At 41.6% G+C, this 21,888-nt stretch overlaps 1 protein-coding gene across 10 annotated transcripts in view; it reads right to left on the bottom strand.

The window, feature by feature from the left end:
• AK8 (adenylate kinase 8) overlaps window positions 1-21,888 on the bottom strand; it is a 103,447-nt gene that overhangs the window by 17,277 nt on the left and 64,282 nt on the right. For 2 of the 10 annotated variants that reach the window (XR_006574164.1, XR_006574166.1), the window contains exons 13-15: window positions 20,516-20,591; window positions 13,754-13,946; window positions 10,344-10,504 (exon numbers count right to left, since the gene is read on the bottom strand). The exons of 4 other annotated variants lie outside the window; for them this stretch is intronic. The gene's annotated coding sequence lies outside the window, so the exon portion shown is untranslated. The remainder of the gene's footprint in view (window positions 1-10,343; window positions 10,505-13,753; window positions 13,947-20,515; window positions 20,592-21,888) is intronic. 4 more of the 10 variants (XR_006574168.1, XR_006574167.1, XR_006574165.1 and 1 more) reach the window with 3 other exon arrangements.

Consider the following 21,888-nt stretch of genomic DNA (forward strand, 5'->3'; position numbering starts at 1 on the left):
TTTTAACTTACATGGTTCTGTATTGTGAAATACATGGGAGATGAAGGAGGCTGATTTCCCATCTGGGAGAATGTTCTATGTCTAATTTAGAGAGCTGCTGAGTTGTGCTAGCTACTCATACCAACAACTTCAGTTTATTACTCTGCAAGAAGGGGGAATTTACCAATTCTGCTGTTACAAAGCACACACACACACACCCCAGCTGACAGGCCACTGGATTTGATTAAACAGATCCACTAAAACACTTACCGCCTATCAGTCAGGCTACTGCAGCCCTCTATCAAAACCAGGCACATTTCTCTGATAAAATGAAAAGTACAAAACCAAAACAATAAACACACATACACCCTATATTCCTGAAGATATTAGTGGTTACCGTCCTAAATCCTTCTGGTGAATGGACATAAAATCACAGACAAGGAAGTGGCAAGTCAAGGAACTCTCTCACACAAATCCACACGCTGGACTCAAAACCATGGGCCCAATGTCACCCTTGTCACCCCTTGCCCAATCAGCCTGGGATCTCACACACTTTATTTTGGTGTCTAGGCCTGGAAATCATTGGTACTAACTGATGCCACTAAATAAAACGCCAGGTAAATACATACGCAAAATTGTAAGTAGATAACAAGGATTGCTAATGTCAACTGTTCCCTAATCAGGAAGACTGTCATAAGGCAGTTTATGTTGACCTAATTATGTCAGTGTCTACACTACAGCCTTCCTCCCACTGATGTAAGTACCCTACTACACCAACATCATAACTCCACCTCCACAAGAGGCATAAGGCTTATGTTGGTGTAGTTAGGGCAACGCACATCAGCTGTCTTGTCAATTTCATGGCAGGAGTGGGGGGTGGATGAAGGTAGTGGAGAAGCCCCAGGCAGCTTCCTCCACTCCCTCTGGGGAATGTGGTGGTGGTGGGGGGAAGCCTGCCAGGAGCCTGTCAGCTCCCTGCACTGTCTCTCTTAGGTCGGTGGAAGCACTCCTGGTGAGGATGTGCACCACTGACCCAAGGAGGGTAGTGTGGACATGCACCACCGCAGCTATAAGTCAACCTAATATAGGTTGACTTAGATTTGTAGCATAGACATCTCTCAATGTCTTATATTTTCTAAGTGCAGTGCAAACATTAACGAATTAATGAGCGCTATACACTTTACAGTGGGCCCCAGGAATGTTTACTGGTGATTGCACCATGATTTTTACAACCCCACTGTGAGTTACTATGGTCTGGATCATCTCCTCCCACAGACAAACCCGCAGGAGAGAGCCCTTACTGACTCCTCCTCTAACATTCTGCTAAGTCCAGATGAGTGTGGGTCTCTCTCAACCCCCACCCCAACCCAGGACACAGATCCCCATTGTTGGTACCAATAGGCAAAGGAGTCATTGTTCTCTACAAGCAGCTCTTGTCTCAGACCTGACAAACTCACTACACTGAATACAGCATTTTCATGGTATTATCCATGAAGGGTAACTTGTGAGGTCTCTACTGAAAGCTTGTAACTTATTAATACCTATAATTATTGTGAGATGTGTTTATGGGTAATATTTAAGGAATAATGTACCTATATTGACAGTTATGCCCTTATGGTCTTGGAGTATAAGTTAGTTAGCAGGGAATCATATGTCTCAGTGAGACCTGTTGAAGTGAGAGGGAGTTGTCACCTCTCCCTCGCTAGCTGATGATGTAATGTATTATTCAACTGCCTACCCTTGCCCCATCCCAGAATAGTCCATGGAAAACCATCAAAGCCAACTACAAACAATCGACACCACATGGAGGTAAAAAGGAACATTATAAAAGACAGGATCGCCCTGTCTGTGAATAAAGACAGAACAGAAGACTGATTTAGTAGATGAGAGAATGGAGAAAGACCCTCTACATCCATTCACTGAGGAGACATCTTGTGGAGCGAGGGGAGTTTCTCATGAAAGGTTGGATCCTGGTCCCTGCAAGGCCAGCCAGCTCTGCAAGGGAATGGAAGGGAACATAAATTACACTGCCTTACACATCACCTCGGTATTAGGTCTAGAACAGAGGTTCCCTAACTTTTCTTTTGCTGTGCCCTTCAACTCCCACCTGTCTGAGGCAGAAAGTGACTCATTAAAGGCCCTGGGTGGCTCACACCAGGGTAGCAACGGGACCCCAGCTGGAGCCCAAAGGCAGTGTGGCTCTGAGCAGATCAGGGATCCTCTCCCTCCCTCACCTTGCCAAGAGCCTCTCGCTCCTGCAGGCTCCAGGGAGTTTAAAATACATGGGGCTGCAGCTGGCCAGGTGCCCTGGGCAGGGCAGCAACAGGGAGAGCATGCAGGGAGTTCCCAGCAGTCTGTAAGAGGTAGAGCAGGAGAGGACCAAGCTGCTGCTGTGGTGGGGCAGGGCTGAGTGGGCTGTGTTCCCCCACCCACTCCAGGTACTCCCTGTGTGCTCTCTCCACTACTGCCCTGCCCTGGCACACCGCAGCTCTGCCCCCTACCTCGCGGCCCTTAATAGCTTTGTTGCGCTCCCTAGTTTGAAAACCAATGGTCAAGAGCATTTAAGTAACTTTCTCATGTCTACCCAGTGAGTCAGAGGCACAGCCTGATTAGAACACAGGAGTTCCTGATTTCCTGACCAATGCTCAAAGCACCAGAATATGATGGTTCTTGCTGGGATTACAATCTGGTCACATCAATCTAGGACCCATAGTATGCAGTGTTCGATATAATGAACTCAGGCTTGCTTGGTGGTCTAGCAGTTGTACAATGTAATACCATGTCTGGTGGAATTTGACTTTGACATTAACTTGATCCTTCACTCCCCAAGCTGGCTGGAGATGGGAAATGCAATGCTGCAATTCCTCAGGATACTCCTCCAACTATATGGGTTACCTTTACTGGCTACATAGGGATGGAGGTTCTACCTTATGCCCCATCTATATTACAAAAATACCCTCTAAACATGGTTTTGTCCAAGACATGCTATAATATGCTTTTTCCTTGCTTGTGCAGACAGAAAAAATTATGTTAATACCCTGGTAAATATCTAGTCTAATTCTTAAAAGAAGTAAAATTTGTAACAATTTGGCCACAATCATGTTTAAACATGGTTATTTTGCAGTGTAAATGGGATTTAAGTCTTGGCAAAAGACATAGGACACCCAGTGGAGTTTGGTAGAGGGATCTGAACATGTTCCTACTGGAAAGCCAAAATATTGGCCAAAATATGCCAATGCAAGAGCAAGGGTGGGGTGATAGAGGGCTCCTGGGTTAATGTCTCGTTCCCCTTGCCAATGAAACTACAAAGCATTTTCACTAACCATTACCCAGCCCCAGAGAGATACTATTACAGACAGACAAATCAAAGTGTCAGACAGCTGAGGGGCTAGAGAAATGGGGAGCAGCCAAAAACCAGTGAATTCAGGAGTTTACATTTGCAATTGAAAATGCAAGATCTGTATTTCAGGATGGATTATTTAATCAAAAGGACTCTATTCCAACACTGCAGGGCAAAGGAGAACTGACGTACAGGGGCGTTTCAAAAAAGGCCCTGCAAGAGTAAGAGAGGATGGAACAAGATCCTGGCAGAAAAACAACTGGATAAATCATACTTTTTTAAAGCAACCCAGAAAAGTGGAATGTTGAGCCCATGAAGCGAACCAGATTCATGTTCTGATGTGTGCAGGCAGCTCTCAGAATCAGTGTTTGGAGAGGTAGGGCTGTACACTCACTATTTAGTCCGATGGATTTGTGGGCAAACCTGCTATTAGAATCTGGAGGTCTCAAATCAAACCCATTGACTAGACATAGAGCAGCGCTCTCCTGTTTTGTAATAGATATGTTTGGGATCCCTTCTAGTGATTTCATTTGCTGCTTTGATTTAAATAACTGCAGGGCAGCCTTTAATATAACAGCTGACTTTTCTTTTAAGTATATAGGGTCAAATTCTGTGCTGGCTTGCACACCCATAGCCTCACTGAAGTTAGCAAGGCTCTATGTCAAAGAAAACATTACACCATTTGTTTTAGTCAGAGATATTTAAATACAGGCCAATGTTGAAGTGGTTACTTTATCCTCAATTTCTGGGTCTGTCGAGTGATGCAAGTTAAGCCCTAGGTTTACGTCGTTAACTAAGCAGGTGGGCTCTGGAGTAAGGAATGATGATACCACTTACACAACACAGGAAAGTTTGCCATTAACCCCACTGCCTAGTTGAGTAGAATGGAAATTCAATTGCTTGTTTAGGAAAAAATGCCTGGTTAGCCTGTTTATTTGGGAGAATAAAGGTGGAGCTAAACTCCCTTAAGCGGGCAGTGCCTAAGATTTGAAATCTGAATTGCTAGGTAATCAGCTGGCTAGTTAAGATACAATTTAAAGCCTGGGAGCTGTATGGGTAGGTTTGGAACTAAACCCATTACTGGGGTAATCAGATCTGCAACTTGCCAAGATACATTAAATATCAATGTTACTCTTTCAATGCCTTATGACATCCAAGGAAGGAAGCTTCCAAGACTCTTTAGACATAAGCTAAATGACCTGACACACCATTCCCAGAAATGGGAAACTGCATCAACAAGTAGCCCTGGAGATTCCAACCTAATCAGGGAAAGTTGGAAGTGGGACACACACAGAAACTGCTCTCTGCCAATGCTTGCTGACAGGAGACATCAGAATACGACAGTGCCATGAAATAAGAAGCACTGCAGAAATCATTTTCTTTGTTGTTTTTGAAGTGCCCTCGATACAATCAATCATAAAAAAAAATCCTATATTTTGGGTCAGTATGGAAATGGCTATTTGCATTTCAATATGTTCGACTCATGCTGCCAATAAAAACATGGAACCAAGAAGAAGAGATCAGCCCGCTGGAGTGGAAAACAGAAGATGACATCCTGCAGACCTTTCAGATAAAACAGCTCCTTACTTGTAACACTTCTGTTGACTTGCCAATATTTCTGAATGATTGGGTTTTCAAATGAGATCAGTCAGCATGCAAATAAGGAAACAGGATCAAGATGTCTCCCTTATCTGATTGGATGGGGAAATTATCAAAAGCCCTTTTTTCATATCAAATTTCCATCACCAAAGGTCAAGCTTTCAACTCCCATTATTCTTGCTAACTGCATTTCTCTGTGCCTGCCAGCTCATTCCTGCTGCTGTTTTAGGAGGAAAAAAGAAATGTAACAAACGACAGTGTTTTCCCCCACATCTGTCATACAAGATGGACAAATATTTTCTAATCTTATTCTATTTTTCTCTACAGCCCTGAAAAATCTGAAGCCAAAACATTACTTCTATCCCAATTAGCTATTCCCAACTTGAGGTTTTTTTACTGGCTCTTTTCTTATTTTTCAGCCCACATACTGACAGGAGTGCTAGTTGTGTTGCCAGAATGTTTTGTTCTACGATTTGGTCATTTAAAATATTTAAGAGTGATTCTTTAAAAATATCTTTCTCGGTGTTGCTTAGCTGGATCAGTACCTATACACAAGCATAATGGACATTCTAGAAAAGCCGAGAGAAAGGGGAAAGAGAGAAAGACAAAGCATCATTTCCCCTGAAATTCTCATGTGTTTATTATTTTACCATGCAGCCCTTCCCCTGTAACAAATACTGCCTGATGTTTGTGGATTGCTTTCCACAGTGTACTCAGAATCACTCTCCCCTGTTCTTTAACTGAAGCCCCACAGTGCCAGCTAGTCTCCTAGTGGAATAGTTCAAATGTCTGACATCAGTCGGAGTTTGCCTCACTAAGGAGTTCACATTATTTCCCCCCACGTGCATTAACTTGTATTTTGCCAAGTCAAATCTCATTTGTTATTTTCTTCAGGTCCCTTTATTAGGGAACTGTTACTGCTATGCATAATACCTCCCAATCCGTGGGGGGATCAGTCCCTCTTTCCACATAGTGCTCCTTTTTGAGACTTACACTGCACTGATGTGTGTCACTTTTGTTGTCCTGTATGTAACTGGAGATGAAATTCAAAGGCATATCCAGCCCTTGAGAGAGCCTAGATCCTCCTCTTGGGAGCAAGGAAAGTCAGAAAGAATGACAGACTCCTTGCTAAAGGAACTGTTACCCATGAACACAAGTTGGGGCCCCAGGCCTTTTCCAGTTTGAGGTGGATGGGGTTGAGGGAGTTGGGCAATTTTTCTTGGAAGCATTGCTTGGCCCAACCTGGAGAGATTAAAATCACCTTACTCTAGACCAGGGGTCGGCAACCTCTGGCATGCGGCTCGCCAGGATAAGCACGCTGGCGGGCCGGGCCAGTTTGTTTACCTGCCGCGTTGGCAGGTTCGGCCGATCGCGGTTCCCACTGGCCGCGGTTCGCCATCCCAGGCCAATTGGGGCGGCGGGAAGCCGCAGCCAGCACATCCCTCGCCTGTGCTGCTTCCCGCAGCCCCCATTGGCCTGGGACGGTGAACCATGGCCAGTGGGAGCCACAATCGGCCGAACCTGGTGATGCGGCAGGTAAACAAACTAGCCCGGCCCGCCAGGGTGCTTACCCTGGCGAGCCGCGTGCCAGAGGTTGCCAACCCCTGGTTTAGGCCTATCTGATCTTTCTAATCACCAGTGGAAGTCATGGAACAGCGAGAAATTATAGAGGAGATCTCTACCCTAGTGTGACAAGGTCATGTCTGCTTCTCCTTTTATTCTTTTTCTTCCATTAGGAATCAGAAAGATCAGGTTATACTGATACACAGCTCTCCTGTATCTATCATGGGAACCTTCATATCATCTACCAGTGTCACCGCATCACCTAATGGATGAAGGGCTCATTCCAAATCCTAATTCACTCACTTCACCTCATGGCCTGGATCCTGGGGAATTTACTATTTCTGATCTAGTATATTCTGCTATCTGGCTATATTCCAGGAAACCATACACACTGAAATATTTCTCCTGGAAAAGAAAAAGATTTCTTATGAGCAGCAGATACAAATCTATATCCGTATTTTGCCTCCATTGTTTCTATTTTGGACTATTTATTATACCTGAATGATACACAGTATTTGTACTGATATAACTATTTCAGTTAGGGGTGTGATTTCCTTACTTAAATAATTATACTGGTACAAGCCCTTGTGTGGGTGCACTTATACCAGCATAAAGAAGCCTTATACCAGTGGAGCTTATTTCCCTTCCCTTATGGGAATAAGTCCTGGTCTACACTAGAAAATTAGGTCAGTTTAACTATGTCAGTCAGGAGGAGGAGAGGGTTCTTTAATTCACCAGTCACTGAGGACAGCATTTCTGGATCATGACTTCTTCCTTCTCCTGTCTAAGATATCAGGGCTGTGCCTGTCTTTGTGCAAATACCAGAGGCAGCTCAGATTATTCATGGGGCTTTTGTCCTCACTCCAGATTTTCTGCCCCAGGTCATGGAAACAGCAGTGACTAGTTAGCACTCCCACTTTATCCTTTACCATACTGCCTTGAAAGACACGTTTTGGGGCAGCAAGGAGTGCTATTCTTGTACGTGGGGTGAAGTACAGGGAGATGAAGACATTAGTAAAAAGTGCAGGGCTCTATGTATTTGATGCCTCTAGTCCCATAAAATTTCTCTCTCAATATTATTATCATTGCAACATATATAACACATCAGATTAGTACCTAGAGAGTTCTACTCATCTGATTTTCTCTGTTCTTCTTATTACTCAACAACTAAATGTTTCACAAAGCCATTTCCTACAGAAATATTTATGTTCCCAAATGTTTATTGGCCCCTCTATCATGATCAAGATTTTATGAGCACTCTGTACACAACTCTGAATTAAATACATAATTCCTGATCTATCAAATCTTGGCTTGATGCTATGTTTGTCTACATTATACAGTAAGCCATTGTAGTGAGCTACAGAATGCCTTATAAGAAAACTAATTTATATAGTAAAGATATTTCTATCCAACACTGGCTGTGCAGGTTAGTGATTAAAGCAAGATAATGAGAACTAGAGAGATTCTGGGTTTAAAGTCAGGCTAAGCCACTACTCACTCATTATATTGTGATCCTTGAACAACCATTTTATGTAATTTACACACAGATATGGACATTTGGATTTGTACCATCACATGCCAGGAAGAGGAGATGGAAAAAACACCTTGTAAATGTTACATATACACTTTTCTCACCTCTTAATTCACATCTCCCACACGTGTGCACAACTACAGAAAGGGATTCTCTCCCAATGCATTTTAACAGTTGGATCTTTTATTCTGTGCTTGCAGCTGCTAGTCATAACCACTGATAAAATGATCAGACTGTTAGCCATTTTTAAGAGCTCTTTGCAAGCTCATTTGTTTCATTTTTAGTTATCCAGGCATTTTCCTTTCCTCCTTTTCATCATGAGCTCCTCTAATGATTTAGACCCATTACAGAGGCATCCAGTGGACCAGTTAGTCAGCCTCAGTGGTCATTTATAATGTCAGAACCAGCCCTGATTAGCTTGAAATTCCAGTGTTTGGATTAATATGGTTGGATATTTTTGTTTCCCTTTTACCAAAAAACCCCTAATCTCATAACCAGAATCCAAGGAGAATTTCTGATTTAAGAATGTTCTGTAGTAGTAAAATAATGGAGAAGGTACTTTGTCAATACATCTCCTGCTCTTCCTAATCCTATTACTACTGAGACTCAAATAATCAGGCCTCATATAATTTCTTAGTTTACTGCCATTTTCAGTGACAAAAGGGCTTTTGGGGGCTTAAAGTTTAAAATCTTCAATCTTCTCTGAAACTTGTCCAGTCAGAGGCTGTTCAGGATGCACTGTGTAACTCAGCCACTGGGGAAAGCCTGGAGCTCACAAGGTTTAAAGACATCAGCTAGCCCAATGGAGACTAACAAGATCTTATCATGAATTTTTAAAGGCTAGCAGCAAAGATAGGGGACCGGTGGTTGCAGAACCGATCTTGTTTTCAGATAGAGGGACACTTGGTATTTGAAGTTAGGTTTGGGCTTGTTCTTATATTTTCCAGTCTGGAAGATGGAGAATTAGAAGACTTCCTCTGGAAGGGATCAACTGGTAAAAGTAGAAAATACGGTTGTAATAGGAGACAGAGCTATAACAAGACTAACTTTAAATCTGGAGCAATTTTTAATTTTAATTTAAAAAAGTGTTTAGAGAATACAGCTCCTTTTAAAAAAGTCTAAAATGGAAGCCCTCCGAGTTCCCATCTAATTTAGTGGTGGTCAGTAGTACTTCTTTGGTCTACCTCCAGTCCTTATTGCAAGTGACATTATGTTAGCTTAACAAAGAGAAGGTTAATGGGTGACTTGATTACAGCCTATATATCTATATGGGGAACAAATATTTAATAATGGGCTCTTCAATCTAGCACAGAAAAGTATAACAAGATCCAGTGGCTGGGTCAATTCAGGACCATATGAAGTCAAAAGGTGGCTACACAAATTCAAGTTGTAAATTTTTAAAGTTGAGAGTAATTAACCACTGGAACAATTTACCAAGAGTCATGGTGGATTCTCCATCACCAGCAATTTTTAAATCAAGATTGGATGTGTGTCTAAAAGATCTGCTCAAGGAATTATTTTGGGAAAGTTCTATGGCCCATGTTATACAGGAGGTCAGCCTAGATGATAAAAATGATCCCTTTTGGCCTTTGAATCTATGAATCTATGTTTGGACAGAATTTGAAAGCTACTGAAAAAAATAAAAAGGCAGATTTTCACCCTGAATAATGTTCTAAAGAAAGAAAATCCACATGCTTTAAAGGCTCAGCATCTTTGCGAAACCATTTGTATCTATGGTTAAATGTAGGATAAGGTCATCTCCTCTCCCAATTTATACAAAGCAGGACAATCCACAGAGCCTCAGGTTTACAATAATTAAATCACAAGAATTCGCACTCTGAAACCAATAATCAAGGCAACACTTTTACAGAGCCAAAAGCTGCAGTCTTTACAAAGGTAAAACTCCCAGAAAATCCTGAATTGTTAAATAATCTAAGGGCACTGTGCACATAGCTTAAGCAACGTCACTGGCATTGTATTTGTTTGTGCAGAATAAAATATGTTTAGAAGGACTGAAAAATCATAAGCCATTTTTGCTAGGGCTGGTTGTTCCCAGAATAGGTTTCTATACAGGCCTCAAATGAAGGGCTTGCTCTGTCATTACCATAAATTACACTAGAATATTAGCTCTGATACAGCATCTTTCATTAAAAAAATAGAAAGCAAGCCTTTCAGAAGGGCTGCCACTTGCCATTCCTTCTAGGTAATCAGATAGCTGTTAATTAATAAACCTGTCAGGTGAATCGTCCTGCTCCGGTCATCATTATCCATTCTGTAACAGAATCCTGCTATCATCACCACTATCTGCCCCATGGCTTCCAGCTCAATTACCTTAATGCTATGCAAATGAGAGGCTCTCTTCATCATTAGCTTATAGCCCACGAATGTTAATAACATAATTGGGCCTTCAACAGGGTAATTAGACACGATTTCTTCCATTAGTCTTACAAGGCTAATTATTGTTGATAGGAGAGAGGGGACAAGTCCCAGTGCTGCAAGCAAAGAGGGGCATCTGGTTAAAGCAAATATAGACAAAACATCAACCAGGTTAAACAACAGTTGAAATCTATAGCAGGGTCAGGTAGGGGGGAGAGGAAGATATCACTGTGAGAAACATAGGAACTGCAGCAGAAATTGTCCATGAGGCAGTAATTTAAAATATCATTCTGCTTGAAGATAGAGCTCTCATACACTGAACAGCACAATAATATGATGCTTAACAAACTGTAGGAAGTTAACATGAGGTACTCCTAGAAGGGAGGGTTTGAAAGCTGGACCTTTTAACACCACATGTTTGTAATGCAAATGTATGGAAATAGGGTGCACAAAAGACAGATTGAAAACTGATCTGGTCCAAAATTTCTCATGTCAAGATGTTTAGGGGCCCAATTCTGGAACCTTAACTCAGGCAAGTTCCTTTGACTTTTATGGGACTGTTCACCTGAGTAACTGCTACTCAAACAATAGTAAGGATTGCAGACTCAGTGTATAAGATAGCATGCCTAACAGATAAAATGCTCTTTAAAAGCCAGTGAGCAGGATGCATTCCAGAAATTTATTTACAACTCCTTTTTTTAAAATAAATAAAACTCAATACCACATGCAGGAATTCAAACCATCATGCTCTTGTATGTCACTATAATTGAACTTCTAGTAATGTTCTCAAACTGAAGTTAAAAGAACTGGACAGTGTGTTTTCAAGCTGTATTTACATTTGTGACGAAGCTATAAAAACTAATGACTAAATTCTGCTCCAGTTATGTGTATGCAGCCCTGGTTACAGAGGTTACACAGGTGTAACTGGAGAAAGAATTCTGTCCTAAAGTTGTCTTTTTTTGGAAGGGGAAAGAGCATTAAAAAAAATCTCTAAAAGCTTTCAAACACCTGCAACTTGTATTTGAGCTCAAAAATCCTTAAGTGTAATGCAGGCTTCAACATTTCAGTGCTTTATTACATAGCACTAAGAAAGACAGAGAATTGAAGTGAAATCTGAAGACTCCCAAAGTATGATATGGTTGAGGAAAAATACAGTTCTTTTAAGTTCTCTGTTTTTTGAACCATTGGGGCTGAATTCTTGTCTACTGCAACTCCACTGACTTCATTGCAGTTACACTAGGGAGGAAGTTGGTCCTTTGTCCTTAGCCTGGAAATTAGTTTGTTAACTGTTCGGTCTTATATTTACTAACACTGGTGATATTTATTCATCAATACTTAAATCAAATGCCAAGTATTTTGTGGTCTGCTCTCTGCTAAACATTAACCCGATGTCCTGTGAGATGTCTCAGACTCATTAATTTAGTACATATCAGTGGGACTAGGTTTGTAAAGTAATATCTTTTATTGGACCAACTTTTGTTGGTGGAAAGTACAAGTTTTCAAACTACACACAAAGTTCTTTTTCAGGTCAGTGTATGTCCAATAAAAGATATTATCTTATGTACCTTGTCTGTCTCACATCCTGGGACCAAAAAGGCTACAACAAGACTACAAGCACACGCATTAGTGGGATATTTATCCGAGTTCATATTATAAGAATTAGAATCCAAAGGTAATTTAATTATCTCCGTTTTGCTGATCTGTACAATGTGTGACACTGCTTTTAAGAAGCCCATAAGCTTCTCGGAAACAAATAGTTTTAGAAAAAAATTGGGATCATAGCAGGTCTGTATGGAAAAGAAGCAAACCTGGTTCAAAATTCAGCCTATGCCATACTAAGAGAGAAAAACAGCATTAATAGAGAACTTGTAAATATAATGCATTTAAGGACAGAAAATATGAGACTTACATATCACAATCTTGCATCTTGCATCACCTATGCAAAGTGTGTGTGAAATGGTACCAAATTAGAATGGTGGCAGTTTACATGTGTAAGTGACCGCATGAGATGCAAAGTAGTCAAGAGTCAGGCCCAATGAGGCTGTAAGAAGGGAAAAATGCTCCAACGATATCTTTCCCACAATAACAGCTGTAACGATATTACATTTCTGACCTCAGTCTTAAATTATCCTTCACTTACCTGCTAGAAAATACTGAGCAAATATCTTGTTGCAAGGCAAACATCAGTAAATCCATTGGTATTTTAATGTAGATTAGGTTTGTTAATCCTCATGGTAATAACAAACTAGTTTCCATTCAACATGCAGTATCACTTGACAGTTCTAACCATCCCATCTGAATTGTATTTGCTGCAGAAGGATGCATTCATCTTTCCAAATTTTCAGCTCTAAACAGACAATTTTAGGATCCTAAGTAAAAGACGCGTATTCCCTGCTCTGTAGATGGATTTCACTATGGCCTAGATTCTGTCAGCACTACTCGCTTTGAGTAGTGCCTTCCTCTAGGAGTAATCCCATTGATTACAAAGGAGGATTCGAGGTCCTACTCAAGATGAGTACAGTTGGCAGAATCTGACCCTATGTTTTTATTCCCAAAGTTCTGGGAGCTGGCTGCCATGAGGTTCAAAGGTAATGTACATTTTTGATGTAGTTGCTTCAAAAGTAATTGCCCTTGTGCCCTCAAAGGCAGACAGCAAACGTAGTAACAGACTTTCATAAACTAAGTTTTAACCCACCCAGAAGCAAGGACGACCTTTCCACATTTACTCAGAATAATATTCACCAGACTTTTTCTAGCACAAACACTGGAGATAAAAGATAAAATGTCAACAGTCCAATATGCTGAAACTAATGGGATAGCCTTCCTTGTCCTACTACTGTTTCTCAGTTACTATGGGCTTCATCCCACCGTTCTTACAGAGACAAAATTCCCATCAACTTAGTCAATGAGCATTTGGTCTCTTGCAGGATCAGTCCCCAGAAGATTAGAATGCTACATCATAATACATTTGATGTTTCTCCATCCCAATTATTATTTGCCAAAAAAATTTCTGGCCTCGGTCAATTCTTGCCTCCAGTTGCTTCCTTATGAAAGCTTCCTAAAACATCTACAATCAGACTAGCAAATATCAGATATTTTTGTTAACTCTAGAAGGGATGAGGAAATTAAAGATGAAAAATTAATCTTAAAAATTGCTGGCCTAGTTTTTCTAAGAAGAAATGGTCAGATCTGTCACAGTAGAAGACTTCAGTACATCTTATGTTAGTTGGTCAGTTCTATCAATGCTACATTTCAGGAAATGGAGTGATGCTACATGACAACTTTGGGCATACAGCAAACTTAACTGAGACTGGCTAGTTAAAAGTAGCAAGTAAGCTCAGCTGAAATTTGCAGCCTGGACTTACAGTTTCAAATGACGATGCCTAAAATAACATCTTGGGATACTGGCATCTCGTTGGATTCTGAGTCAAAAAGTCACTGAGACCAAAATTAATGTGGAGCAAACTGGGAGACTTCGGTGAACCAAGTTCTGTGGGGTTGGTAAGGAGCTATTAGGAGTACACTTGCTGGCTCTGTCTGTCCTGATTTTCTGCTGACCTAAGCAAGGAGAGTTAAGGGAGGAAAAGTACAAATCAGATGATTAGACTAGTTGAATAAGAATACATTGCTTTTCCATTACCATCAAAGGGAGCCTGTATCAGATGAATTTCCAAAAACAGCATCTGCCTCCCATGACCAAAGCCAGCTATGCCCCCTAGCCACACTGGAACAGAGCCAAGAACAAGAGGTGAATCTCGTGATAACGTGCAGCATCCTCCATAAGTGAAAGGGATTCTCTACTGATTTTGTTATGCTTTGTTCTAGATTCTGAACACGTATTAATGGCTTTACCCCAGGATAGAGAGGCCCTGAAGGTGACAGCACAGGTGTGACATGGTGGGTTAGGTCTGGAGGCTCCCTGATAGAGGCTTCTTGGCTCTGCCTCACCCCGGCCCCAGCAAAGAGCAGAGGAGAAGTCCTCAAGATAGCCTAGAGTGGCTGCAGGAGAGACCAATCAGGGGCCAGATGGACCATATAAAAGGAACCAGGCAGCAGAGACAGAGCAGTCAGTTGCTGCCTGGAGCTCAAAAATGGAGGACTGGCTAGCTAGAAGAGCAGCAGGACCATGGACAGGTCAGTGCGGCTGGCTGAGCCCAGGGGACTGAGCCCAGAACCTAGCCAGACCAGGTGAGGGTACCATGATGGCCCTGCCGGTCTGGTTGAAGACTGAGCCCAGGCGAGGGCTGCTGAAAGGACACCAACCGAGTGTACCAACATGGGCCCCTGGTGGGCTGTTATAGAAGGCAGTGCCTCTGGAGAGGAAGCCTTGGCGCTACAGCCCCATACCAGGGCCACGAACAAGAACTAGAGACTGCATACCCCAGAAGAAGGGACAGTGTGTGTTACTTGGCCTCGGGGAGGGGTGCTTGCGAGAGGGGGGTGCCACCTCATTCAAGACTGAGTGATTGCAGGCACATATCGGCCAGAGAGCAGGCACCTGCAAGAGGTGGGTGCCAGCCCCGTTAGTCATACAGTAATTGCACCAAGAGCTGCAGAAAAGGCATCAATCTCTTTTCGGGGGAATGCTCAGATGTTTTTTATCCACTGGTTCCCTTGGGAGAAATAGCTTCAACTGGGATTAGTGTTATTCTACCAAGGGAAGAGGTGATAGAATATATTGTAGCAATAGAACAAAATTTAATCCTTTTATCCTTTGTGACTTCATAAAGTTTCAGAAAAGTTTGCTAGCAGGTCTCTTCTTCCCTGAGGAGAACCATTTAGAATCTACATTATCTTTTAAAGATTCAGGAATTAGAGCCGATTGTTTTCCCTTATGCTTTTTCATTTAGAGGGGGGTCTCTCTGGGGAGCATCAAGTGACTTGCTGTCTGTCTCCTCGATCTCCAGCATTTTAGCAATCTTCAAAATCAGTTGGTCCAAGTCACCTGAGTCAAAGAGTCTCGCAGTCTCCAGAGCAGCCAAAGAGGAGGAGAAGACTTTCCCTTCCTATGAGGATGAAGGCATTATCTTTCTGACTGGTTTCCTACCCTTGCCACCTTTCTCTCTCGTTGCCTGTGGTTTTTTCTTAGGAGGAAACACTGTGGAGGATGGGAGACAATTCCAAATGTTCTCTGGTGAAGAAGGTTGATCCTTGGCGGTGGATGGGGAAAGAGGAAGGAAGGAAAGGTCAAAAGCAAGCGGGGGTTGTCAGGTCTAGAGGTGCAGAGAAGGCATCATCATCTCATTTAAGTACATGCATCTCTGTTGTAATAAAGATCCCTCAGACACTGGATGAGGTGGGCTGGTGGGCTGAGGTGGCACCGAGCATTCTCTCTCTCCCCGGTGCTTGGCTGCCTGGTGCTTGCTCCCATGCTGAGGATCTAGCAGATTGCCATATGTGGGCTCAGGAAGTAATTTTCCCCCATATAAGTTTGGCAGTGACTTGGTAGGATTTTCGTCTTCCTCTACAGCATGAGATGCAGGTCACTTGCCAGGATCATCTGGGTATATCTCATTTAATATTTCCCTGCTATTGCAGGGGCCTCAGAAATTGGTGTAACTACGTCTCTCCTATTCTCTCCCTGTGACACAAAATAACAGTCTCCTGGGGACTGCAATACCTTAGTCTAATGTGCAGGTGCTGGGTGGTACTGGTGGCCTGTGATACACAGCACGTCGGACTAGATAATATGATGATGCTTTCAGGCCTTAAATTCCATGACTTTATGACACTGTTCCTCATTGCTGAGTGTGAGGCATCACTCTTGCCACACACTTGTTGTCTCCTACTAAGGTGGCCAAGTCTGCAGGAAGCCAGGGTGAGACAAGGAGTGGAAAAAATAGATTCCCCTCTGCTATCCAGGCCACACAAATCCACACCTCTCTGGGCAAGGAGCTGCTTCTGCCAGGTAAGGGGTTTGGGTGCAGTTCTCCTCACTAAATACAGGCAGAGCCCTACCAAATTCATGGCTGTGAAAAACACGCCATGGACTGTGAAATCTGGTCTCCACCATGAAATCTGGTCTTCTGTGTACTTTTACCTTATACTATACAGATTTCACAGGGAAGACCAGCATTTCTCAAACTGGAGGGTCCTGACCCAAAAGGGGGTTGATGGGGGGTTGAAAGGTTATGGTAGGGGGGTCATGGTATTGCCACCCTTACTTCTGTGCTGCCTTCAGACCCAGATGGCCAGAAAGCAGCAGCTGCTGGCCACACATCCAGTTCTGAAGGCAGCACCACCAGCAGCAGTGCAGAAGTAAGGGTGGCAATGGGCGGCCAGAGAATGGTGGCTGCTGGCCAAGGGCCCAGCTCTGCAGGCAGCAGCACAGAAGTAACAGTAGCAGAACCATACCATGCCATCCTTACTTCTGTGCTGCTGCTGGTGGTGGCGCTGCCTTCAGAGCTGGACTCCCAGCCAGCAGCTGCCGCTCTCCAGCTACCCAGCTCTGAAGGCAGTGCCGCCACCAGCAGCAGCGCAGAAATAAGTTTGGCAATACCATGACCCCACTACAATAACCTTGACACCCCCACTACTCCCTTTTGGGTCAGGACCCCTATAGTTACAACACTGTGAAATTTCATATTTAAATATCTGAAATCATGAAATTTATGATTTTAAAAATCCTATGACCGTGAACTTGACCACAATCCACCGTGAATTTGGTTGGGCCTTATATAAGGGATTAGTTGGTGCCAAAAAGTATCCAACTGAGCTGCCTCTGTGAATGCAATTGGTCTGTTTATCTAAAGGAATCCCTGAATGTGACAGCAATGTATACAGCAATATATAAATATGTTACATATATATGTAACAGGCTGGCAGTGTTTGCTTGAAATATCACACAGTTAGCAGCTGTTGATCTTGCTGAAAAAGAATTATGCGGGGTCTGCTGACTCAGTGAGACAGATGCCCCAATCTCTAACACAGATATAAAGGAAGAGGAAGCAGATTTCTAGGAAAAGAGGATCTAGAGTGTGGGCTGAGTAAGGAACCCTGGAAGCAGCCAAACTTGGGGGAAAGGGTTGTGCTAATCTTTATCATTCTTATTGTACTGAAAGCCAAAGCCCAGTAAAGTGATCTGTTTGGACTTTGTATAGTATGTGGACTGTGTTTATAAAAGTTGTTTGGGAAAGGTGCCTGTTCACAATCGCTCTCTCTGTATTCCTGATGTTGGTGAAGATTATTATATTGGTTTAAATGTCTTGATCACCAAACTTTTTAATTTTTTTTCTGTGTTTTTCTTGTGAAAATGAGGAGCAAATCGGAAGAGAAATTATAACACTGACCACTCCGTCATTCATCACAGATTTTTGTATATCATCAGTTAAAAAGCATGCCTATTGTAAACACATATAATCCAGCATTTAAATTAGACCCATGTTTTAAAAAATGCCCTTGTAACACTTTCCATGCCAGAATAATTGGGTCATTTTATGGATTCTCGATACAACTATTTGGGGACTTACCTTTTTCCTCATTAACAAAGCAAGATATTAAGTCATTTACCTTCATTTCCATATCTATGACAGCTACAGAGGGTAGCAAGGAAACGTTGAGAAAAAAAGAATTTGAAGTTCTGATCTTTAACAAAAATATTTCTTCTGATAAAGAAAATGCATCTGTGGAATACATATTCAGTGATAAGTATTCTAGTCCATGTCTGGTAAACTCTCAGATAATGGCAGCATGGTAGGGTCACAGGGATTCTATTAGCTCAATTAACGAGGAGTAAGATAAGGCTAACACCTAGCTCTTCAAACGGCTAAAAAATAGAGCTGGTAGTAATGGAGTTATTAACCTTCGCCAGCCATTGAATTTTGCTGCTGATTCAAACTCCATTTCCTAGTTCAGGCCTCCATTAATAGGCTGTTTATTATCCCTAATCCACATTGGGATCAGCTGCAGAAATATGAAAGCTCCATGTAAAGACCAAATGATAAAAAAAAAATCCCTGTTTTGCATTCTATTTTTTTTCTTTTGTTCTTAATATATTCCCAGATTCTTTTTTAGGAAATAAGTACAACATTATCCTTGTTCTAAGTTATTGGAATACAGGCTATTATTAATCAGATGAAAAAGAAGTTTAAAAATATTAGATAAAAGTGACGTTAACTGTAGATACAGCCACATCCTTTTGAAGTCTGATCAAGAAGCAATATGATCTCCCAAATTAACTCTCTAGTGTCATCTTTAAAGTATTTTCTGCATTGGTAAAGAAACTTTGGGATTTGACAACTGGGAATTTAGTGAAGTATACCATAAACCTCTATTCATTTTATTGTTAGCTCCTCCTTCCAACTCACCGAATTCATGTGTCTATTTTGTTCACCTGTTGTGTCCTATCTGACATTGTGTGCTTTCTGGGGCAGGGACTGGGACTGTCAGCTTTGTTACTTGTGTAGTACAATGGGGCTCTGATCTTTGATTCAGATAAATATAATAGCAATATAAATCTCTCTCTCTCTCTCTCTGTAGGTGCAGTGTGCCCAGCCATTTGATAGCAGCAGCGTCAGCCAGGTAAAGAGCCATTAGCCTACTGTCAAAGTAAGTCAGCTGGCACCCATCAAGGATATGCAACATAGTCTTAAGTTGACCGCATCTACATCACGGGTCATTAAAGAAACCCCATTAGAAAAGATTAGCCAAACAATTGCCATGTCCTGTTCGAAACTGGTTCAGAGATAACCACAGGTGCCTTGACAGGTCAAAACCTGGTGGACAGATGATTGGGTTGGTGACAAGACAGTGATTAATGATTGTCGTCGCAGACCACTTGTTATGCCAAGCAGATTCCACCGTCATATCCTGTGGTGGCATAAGTGACCATAAAGGTAATTTATCAGCTATCAGTGTAGCAGAACGTTATGTATTGATGGCTTTGACATCATTTCACATTTCTCGGATGTTCAACATTGCTATGCAACATACGTGCGTTCCAACATATCTGATGCTATTCCACTCTCTTCCTCCAGATTTTATCATGTGATCTAGGTTGGTGGCTTTTGGACTGCCAACATATATGAGTCACCAACTTTGCACTGGGACCTCCCAACACTTGATCATGGTGGTGGAAGCATTAGAGAGAGAGAGACTGTATCAAGGCACAGACATTCTCAGCCACTTTAACAAACTGCCAACATAAACCAGACCACAGGATCACCAGTGGTAGAAAGTCCACCAGAGGGAGGCTGCAGTGGCACAAGGTGGTCACAACTTCCTTTCTCTCAGGGACTTACAAAGAGCTAGAGCTCACAAAAAGTGAGCAGCCCAGACTAGGGAGCTGTGCATGGCCAGGGAATCTAGGAGATGCATGATTTAGAGCATCACTACACCTGGCTTGGCCTGCATGCTTCCCACAGAGCCAACAGCAGAAATGAAAGGGAAGCCACATCTTTAATGAAGGATGCTAACATGCCAATAGGTCAGGAACTGTAGCAGGAATCATGTTTTAGCATAAAAATAGCATGGCATTTAATGCAGAAAATTTGTTTCCTCTCGCTCAGATATATCAAATGGATTATGGATTATACTCGAACTTAAATAAATAAAAACAGTCATTTTTGGATTGAGTCCATGCATGGAAAGATATAGTCTAAAAATAAATTATTAGGAAAGTTATGAATGGTAGAATACAGGGGTTTTGACTTACCACCTCAATATTTACAGTATGATCAATAACAATAAGGTAACAAAAAGAGGGATTGTTTTACCAGTTTTGAAGGGTGGGGAAAAAGGCATTGATAACAGGCATATAATACAGGCTTATTGGGTCTTGAGCTAAAGGGTCTTATGCTACTTTTTTTGAGTCCATATACACTGAATCAATATATGATATTCATGACGCAAAGCAATTTTTCAGTGCGTCTTCAGTGAAATGGGAAGTTCTATTCCTTAGCAAGCACAGACAAGTGCAGTCAGTTTGTAGACAAATGTGCTCTCATACACTCAGTTGATGTGCCTGTGATCACTGTCATTATATTTAGAATTGACTGAGACAAGCTGTGCACCAGTTGGGAGCTGAAGTTAATAACTGGAGATATATAATAGTAATAGCCTACATTGTTGCTGGTGAACTTTATTTCAGCTGTAAGTGTGGCAAAGAGCTGTAGCTCTGTTTTACTCACTGTGTACTTTTGTAGAAAATCCAAACTTGATATTTTCATTTGGCCTGTGGTTTTCTCCAGATTGTTTGCCCAAGACCTAGTTCATAGAGGTTTTACTGTATCTTAGAAACATCCAGAGTTGTACAATCTACTTTCTATTTTAGCTTGAGTAATAAAAGAACAAGAACAAGAGCTAGAACTGACATTTGCACCTGCTTTGATAAAGGACTACATTGAACCCTTAACACCAGCAGTCCTGAGCACCTGATGCTAACCTGTAACTATATCTGGACTCTCATTTACTGTAGACTCTAAGGGGTTAACAGTCTTCCTTTACTAGGAGGCTGAGACACCACTAATAGATTCAGCTTCTTATTTGCCCTAAAGGCTGCCACAGTTCAACACGATTAGGATCCTGTCCACTTAAGCTATAACGGCATCATAAGGAGGAATGTAGAAGGCAACGCATGTGTTCTCAGAGTACAGAAAGACTGGTGCTACAGGAGGACATAGCTGTCTGATAGAATACAGGTTTCCCTGCACCAGTCTGCAGGCTAGTCTTGCTCTATGGTAAATACTAATTAAAAAAAAATCTAATATCTTAGATTTGCAATGTGAAAATGAATTATTTTCCTCCTTGTTCTAGGGCAGTTCTTTGGATGCAGTGGCGGATGCTGTATGCACTTTTTTTATTATTACATTTTAACAAACTTTATAGCCCATTTTGTTTGTTTTCAAATAACTTTATTTTCTTTCTTTTTTTCCATCAATTACTAGGTTTGTTTCTCTTTCCATAAGATGGAGGAGTCAGGAGACTGATCCCGCTCAATGGTGTATAATTTAGTATTATGTGCACTAGGTTTATGTGGTGGGAGTCTGATAAAACATAGTATTTGAACACTAACCATTTATTAGCTCTAAGGAACAGATTTATGACTTGACAACCAGACAATAACTCTGTTTTCTGATCAGCCAAAGAGGTCTACTTTGAGTTCAAAACACAGAGTAACGTACCCTTTCACAAATAATTTTGTTTACTGATGTGACTAGATTTTAATAATAAACTTGATATATATGTAAATTTATTTTAATTTAATTTCATCTACAGAGCCCTCCTAAAATGAGACTTTGTAGGTTGTTTTGTGTCTGATTTATAGATTTCTGCATTCTATTCCCAGATTGATTTCAAGGCTATAATTCTATCCGGATTTTCTACTGATGTCAAAAACACCACCACTGCAGATAGTGTTTTATAACTAGCATCACAAGAGAAACTAAATTACAGCCCTGCTATTCCGTGCTGCTATATGTCCTTTGTTTATAATCTCTCTTTCTTTCTGTATATACCTGGTACTTCAGTTTCATGGAAAAAAATCAACTCCAAAATCAATCAG

The sequence above is a fragment of the Mauremys mutica genome, chromosome 18 (genome assembly GCF_020497125.1).
Source record: "Mauremys mutica isolate MM-2020 ecotype Southern chromosome 18, ASM2049712v1, whole genome shotgun sequence".
NCBI lineage: Eukaryota > Metazoa > Chordata > Testudines > Geoemydidae > Mauremys > Mauremys mutica.